At 38.4% G+C, this 6,629-nt stretch overlaps 1 pseudogene; it reads left to right on the forward strand.

Moving 5' to 3' along the window:
* The first annotated feature begins 5,847 nt into the window (after window positions 1-5,847).
* Window positions 5,848-6,289, forward strand: LOC118887975 (annotated as a pseudogene).
* Window positions 6,290-6,629: the final 340 nt, after the last annotated feature.

Here is a 6,629-nt window from a genome sequence, read left to right on the forward strand (position 1 = left end):
GTTTTTTGAGGTAGGCTAGTATAGCTATAAACTTCCCTCTTAGAACTGCTCTTGTTGCATCCCATAGGTTTTGGGTCATCGTGTTTTCATTGTCATTTGTCTCTAGGTATTTTTTGATTTCTTCTTTGATTTCTTCAGTGATCTCTTGGTTATTTCGTAATGTATTGTTTAGCCTCCATGTGTTTGTGTTTTTTACGTTTTCTTCCCAGTAACTCATTTCTAATCTCATAGCGTTGTGGTCAGAAAAGATGCTTGATATGAATTCAATTTTCTTGAATTTACTGACGCTTGATTTGTGAGCCAAGATGTGATCTATCCTGGAGAATGTTCCGTGCGCACTTGAGAAGAAAGTGTAATCTGCTGTTTTTGGTTGGAAGGTCCAATAAATACCAATTAAATCTATCTGGTCTCCTGTGTCATTTAAAGCTTGTGTTTCCTTGTTAATTTTCTGTTTGGACAATCTGTCTATTGGTGTAAGTGAGGTGTTAAAGTCTCCCACTATTATTGTGTTACTGTCGATTTCCTCTTTTATAGCTGTTAGCAGTTGCCTTATGTATTGAGGTGCTCCTATGTTGGGTGCATATATATTTATAATTGTTATATCTTCTTCTTGATCATTATGTAGTGTCCTTCCTTGTCTCTTGTAACATTATTATTGTAAAGTCTATTTTATCTGATATGAGTATTGCTACTCCAGCTTTCTTCTGATTTCCATTTGCATGGAATATCTTTTTCCATCCCCTCACTTTCAGCTTGAATGTGTCCCTAGGTCTGAAGTGGGTCCCTTGTAGACAGCATATATATGGGTCTTGTTTTTGAATCCATTCAGCAAGCCTGTGTCTTTTGGTTGGAGCATTTAATCCATTCACGTTTAAGGTAATTTTCGATATGTATGTTCCTATGACCATTTTCTTAATTGTTTTGGGTTTGTTTTTGTAGGTCCTTTTCTTCTCTTGTGTTTCCCACTTAGAGAAGTTCCTTTAGCATTTGTTGTAGACCTGGTTTGGTGTGTTGAATTCTCTTAGCTTTTGCTTGTCTGTAAAGCTTTTGATTTCTCCATCGAATCTGAATGAGATCCTTGCCGGGTAGAGTAATCTTGGTTGTAGGTTCTCTCCTTTCATCACTTTAAGTATATCATGCCACTCCCTTCTGGCTTGTAGAGTTTCTGCTGAGAAATCAGCTGTTAACCTTTTGGGAGTTCCCTTGTATGTTATTTGTCATTTTTCCCTTGCTGCTTTCAATAATTTTTCTTTGTCTTTATTTTTTGCCAATTTGATTACTATGTGTCTCGGAGTGTTTCTCTTTGGGTTTATCCTGTATGGGACTCTCTGCACTTCCTGGACTTGGGTGGCTGTTTCCTTTCCCATGTTAGGGACGTTTTTGACTATAATCTCTTCAAATATTTTCTCAGGTCCTTTCTCTCTTTCTTCTCCTTCTGGGACCCCTATAATGCAAATGTTGTTGCATTTAATGTTGTTGCAGAGGTCTCTTAGGCTGTCTTCATTTCTTTTCATTCTTTTTTCCTTATTCTGTTCCACAGCAGTGAATTCCACCATTGTGTCTTCCAGGTCACTTATTCATTCTTCTGCCTCAGTTATTCTGCTATTGATTCCTTCTAATGTATTTTTCATTTCAGCTATTGTGTTGTTCATCTGTGTTTCTTTGCTCTTTAATTCTTCTAGATCTTTATTAAACATTTCTTGCATCTTCTCGATCTTTGCCTCCATTCTTTTTCCAAGGTCCTGGATCATCTTCACTATCATTATTCTGAATTCTCTTTCTGGAAGGTTGCCTATCTCCACTTCATTTAGTTGTTTTCCTGGGGTTTTACCTTGTTCCTTCATCTGGTACATAGCCCTCTGCCTTTTCATCTTGTCTGTCTTTCTGTGAATGTGTTTTTTTTTCCACAGGCTGCAGGACTGTAGCTCTTCTTGCTTCTGCTGTCTGCCCTCTGGTGGGTGAGGCTATCTAAGAGGCTTGTGCAAGTTTCCTGATGGGAGGGACTGGTGGTGGGTAGAGCTGGCTGTTGCTTTGGTGGGCAGACCTCAGTAAAACTTTAACACACTTGTCTGCTGATGGGTGGGGCTGGGTTCCTTCCCTGTTGGTTGTTTGGCCTGAGGCGACCCAACACTGGAGCCTACCTGGGCTCTTTGGTGGGGCTAATGTTAGACTCTGGGAGGGCTCACGCCAAGGAGTGCTTCCCAGAACTTCTGCTGCCAGTGTCCTTGTCCTCACGGTGAGACAGAGCCTCCCCCTGCCTCTGCAGTAGACCCTCCAACACTAGCAGGTAGGTCTGGTTCAGTATCCCCTGGGGTCACTGCTCCTTCCCCTGTGTCCCGATGTGCACACTACTTTGTGTGTGCCCTCCAAGAGTGGAGTCTCTTTTTCCCCCAGTCCTGTTGAAGTCCTGCAATCAAATCCCACTAGCCTTGAAAGTCTGATTCTCTAGGAGTTCCTCCTCCCATTGCCAGACCCCCAGGTTGGGAAGCCTGACGTGGGGCTCCGAAACTTCACTCCAGTGGGTGGACTTCTGTGGTATAAGTGTTCTCCAGTTTGTGAGTCACCCACCCAGCAGTTATGGGATTTGATTTTATTGTGATAGCGCCCCTCCTACCGTCTCATTGTGGCTTCTCCTTTGTCTTTGGATGTGGGGTGTCTTTTTTGGTGAATTCCACTGTCTTCCTGTCAATGATTGTTCAGCAGTTAGTTGTGAATCTGGTGTTCTTGCAAGAGGGCGTGAGAGCACGTCCTTCTACTCTGCCATCTTGAACCAATCTCCTGGGTTGTGGCCGCATTCTTGACTCACAGCCTGTGCTTTCAATTCACCTCCTGCTCTGCTGTCAGAATCACCTTGCTGGTTACCCTTCTTCATCACCCAAACGTGCCCCAGGGCACAGCAAGGAAGCCCATTTAATTTTTTTAAGTGAGTTAATTAGTGAGCAAAATAATCTTGAATGATTGCAGGTGGCAATACTACCCTATTACCCTACTAAAAGCTAAGGTGACACCAATTAAATTAAGGGTGACTGATAATTCTCCTTTATTACTACACCTGTATTCATATTTAGATACTTTTCATTAATGCTCTTGGGGTCAGTTAAAAGATAAAGGGGAAATCAGCTCATTAATAAAATTTAGAAGTTGAGTTTCCAGGCTCTATATGCTAATTACTCTCTGCCACCACTAAGGCATTTTAAATCTGCATAGATGGACACACAAGCAATGTAAAGAGACTGTCTGGAAATGAACCTAGAAGAAGGGAAAAAAGGTAACACACAGAATAAACAAGATCAACAGCCCTGCCAATTCTTCTCTTGTCCCAGTGGTACTTTTAACTTATTAATGTTGGCTTATGCTGTTCTCGGCTGACCTGCTATTATTAAAGCCTCACTGTTTGGTAACCAAAGGGAAAAACATTCTTATAGCTGATAACTTTATTATGACTTATGAAAACAAGGGACATAGCAGGTAATGACCTTTCTGCTTGGGACCTCTGCAATTTGTAATCACTCAAGCTTTCAGAACATAAAGATGTGACCTTGTGCTTCCTATATTGTGCAATGCTGATTGGTACAAGGAAAATGCCAATAGAATCCTCCTAGTTGGCTCCCAACACAAGTGGAGTGATCATCACGCAAATCATTAATCCAGACTCATTTCATTTACTCTAAATAAAGGAGCATTAACAAATCTCTTTTATTTGAATGTCCCTTTGTGTATGTGTGTCTGTTATTTAAAAGTATGACCAGTTCATCTGGGAGATTGGGATTGACATATATACACTAATATGTATAAAATGGATAACTAATAAGAACCTGCTGTGTAAAAAAATAAATAAAATTAAAGTTAAAAAAATATATATATATTCCTCCTGTTCTTAAAACAATCCTCCTTTGTGATATGGTATCACAACATTAAAATCTTTTAAACCTTAAAAAAATAAAAAATAAAAAGTATGACCAGGTGTGACCCTGAAGCCTTTTTGTTGGTAATGTAAACTCTTGTTACATTTCCAGCTTTTTCCTGACATTAGCATTCCAGCTGAATGGTGATCATTAAATCAATTTTAACGTAATAATTGACAGCATTCTTTGATTGCAGTTTTTAAAAAGGTGCAGTTCACATGAATATTTCCCTCACGATGCTGAAAACTAGTGAAAATACTACACTGATAATTTTCTATTAAACAGGAAAACGAGAGTTTGACTATGACTTAATAACTTCTTCACGCTGTATGGAAGGTGATTTTCCATAGGAAAATTGATGGCATTTTATCTGTCCTGCATATTGTTGAAGGACCCTGTTCTCTCTTTAAGTAAACTTTCTTACGAAAAACTCACTTATTCCCTTGAAATCAGCACACATTAGGCAACCTTCAAATAATACCTCTTCTGGGGAACCTTTCCTGATATCCTCCAGAATGAATTTTCTCCTCCTTATGACACCTACTATTTTTTACTTTTTCTTTACAATTCACAGTTCTAAGGGTATCATTCACTTAGACATGAACAGCAACCCCTGGAGTTGTGTAGACACAATGTGCACAAAATAGGTAGCAGTCCTGAGGAGATTTACCTCATTCACCTTCTCGGTAATATTAGCTGGGAGCCAAAGTGTATCATTTAAGGTGATAAAAATCAAATTTTAGAAATATAAGCATATTTAACAGTAAAATAGAAAATACTAAATAAACGTTGATAATGTTATTGATTAAATTCCAGTGGTAAGAGGAAGGGAGGAAGAAGCAGAAAGTGGAAACACCTAATTTTAACACCAAGCAAATAGAGAAGCAACAAATACCATGCAAATTAATGGATGACTAAAAACATTATATAAAGCTATCATTTGAAAGGTAACCACTGAGCAATTATCCAAACCTACCTACCAGAAAAACTGTTCACAAATGAATAAATTAGACCACATGGTGAAAAACTTCTGAAAATTTACAAACATAAAATCTGACATAAGGCAGATGAAAAGACAATCATGATTATATCAATCAGTGTAAATATAATATATATCACATGTGATATATATAAACAAATGTTACACAAACACAAACAAATCATTAAAACATTGCTGAAAGACACAAAAAAGAATTTGATCAGACTTCCAGGAAAGCCGTGTGACAAACTTGGCATATACATCTCTCCTCAGTGAAACAACCGGTAAATATTATAAAACACAAACGTTTAAAATCTCTGGAAATTGACCTAAGGGCATACCGCAAATCAGTAAGCATTTATTCAAGAAAAACTCCTAAACGTCGATAAGAACAGTGGGAATCGGTGACATTTCAGCCAGAACCTGCTCCCATTCCTTCCGCAACTTCATAATACAGAATGTCTACTCTATTTCTTGAGGCCAACAAGATGGGAGCTCCTTTAACACCACTCCCAGCCAAAAGGCTAAGATTCACCCCAGGAGAGACAGGGTGCCAGCATCTCTCACCTCAGTCACCGGCCCTCCAAGTGAAGAGGATTAGTCAAATCATGAGGGAAAGATGGAATACTTCAGTAAATGGTGTTCGAACCAGATAGACATATAAAAAAGTGAAATTGGATCCAATTCTCATTTTACATACCAGAACAAACTCTAAATAAAACAAAAATTTAAATATAAATAAAAATAAAACCATTAAAGTAACATAAAATAATATGGAAGAATTCCTTTAAAACCGAAAGTGAATACAGCCTTTCTAACTATTTCTGAAAACCCAGAATCCTTAAAATACTAACAACTTACTACGTAAAGAAAAAAATTTCCATTTGGCCAAAAATAATAAGCAAAATTAAAGGGTATATGACAGCGTAGAGTGGAGCGGCTGCCAGAGATAACTTTGTGTTCTGAGGAGCGGCCAGCGGCAAGATGGAGCGGACCAGGGACGGTTTACCCCTGAGACGGACCACAGAACAGCACGTACCAGAGGTAGAAGTCCAAGTCAAACGGAGAAGAAGAGCCTCACTGAGCAACCAGGAGTGTCACCTGTACCCAAGGCGATCTCAGCAGTACCTGTGGTGGATTTCCAGCCGGAACTGAGACAGGCATTCTTAGCTGAGACTCCAAGAGGTGGTTAAAGCAGTATTGGAAAACCCAGGTAGCTGATTCCAAGAGAGAAAACAAAACAAAACAAAACAGGTTAGAGCTGATGCAGTCATGATCAAGAATAAAGAACTAATTAAAGGGTAGGGTGTTTGGAGGTCATTTAATTATTTGGGATATGTTCAAAGAATTTTTTTTTTCTTAAAGGCTTCATACAAACAAACACAGAGCAGAAAGTTTAAAAAAGTAAAAGCAGGATCTTAATGCTTTTACCCTGACACTTTTGTCATGTATTACTTTCCAGACATTGTGTAGTCCTTGCTTTTTAGGTAGTTTTATTCATATTTAACTTGTACTGATTTTCAACTTAACATATGAAAAATATTTCATTATAAATAGCTGCGGAATATCCTGCTAATATGTTTTATAATTCCTTTTTGTGAGAGACTTCATTTTTTCTGCTGGTAATTTGAAATAAAGCTTCAGTGAACTGCTTTGCATAAAACTTCAGATAGGATCATTTCCTTGGATATGCAGATGTAAAATTAAATTGAGTCAAGGAATTTGAAATTAAGGTACATTTTCTG

This window comes from Balaenoptera musculus, chromosome 21 (assembly GCF_009873245.2).
Source record: "Balaenoptera musculus isolate JJ_BM4_2016_0621 chromosome 21, mBalMus1.pri.v3, whole genome shotgun sequence".
Taxonomy (NCBI): domain Eukaryota; kingdom Metazoa; phylum Chordata; class Mammalia; order Artiodactyla; family Balaenopteridae; genus Balaenoptera; species Balaenoptera musculus.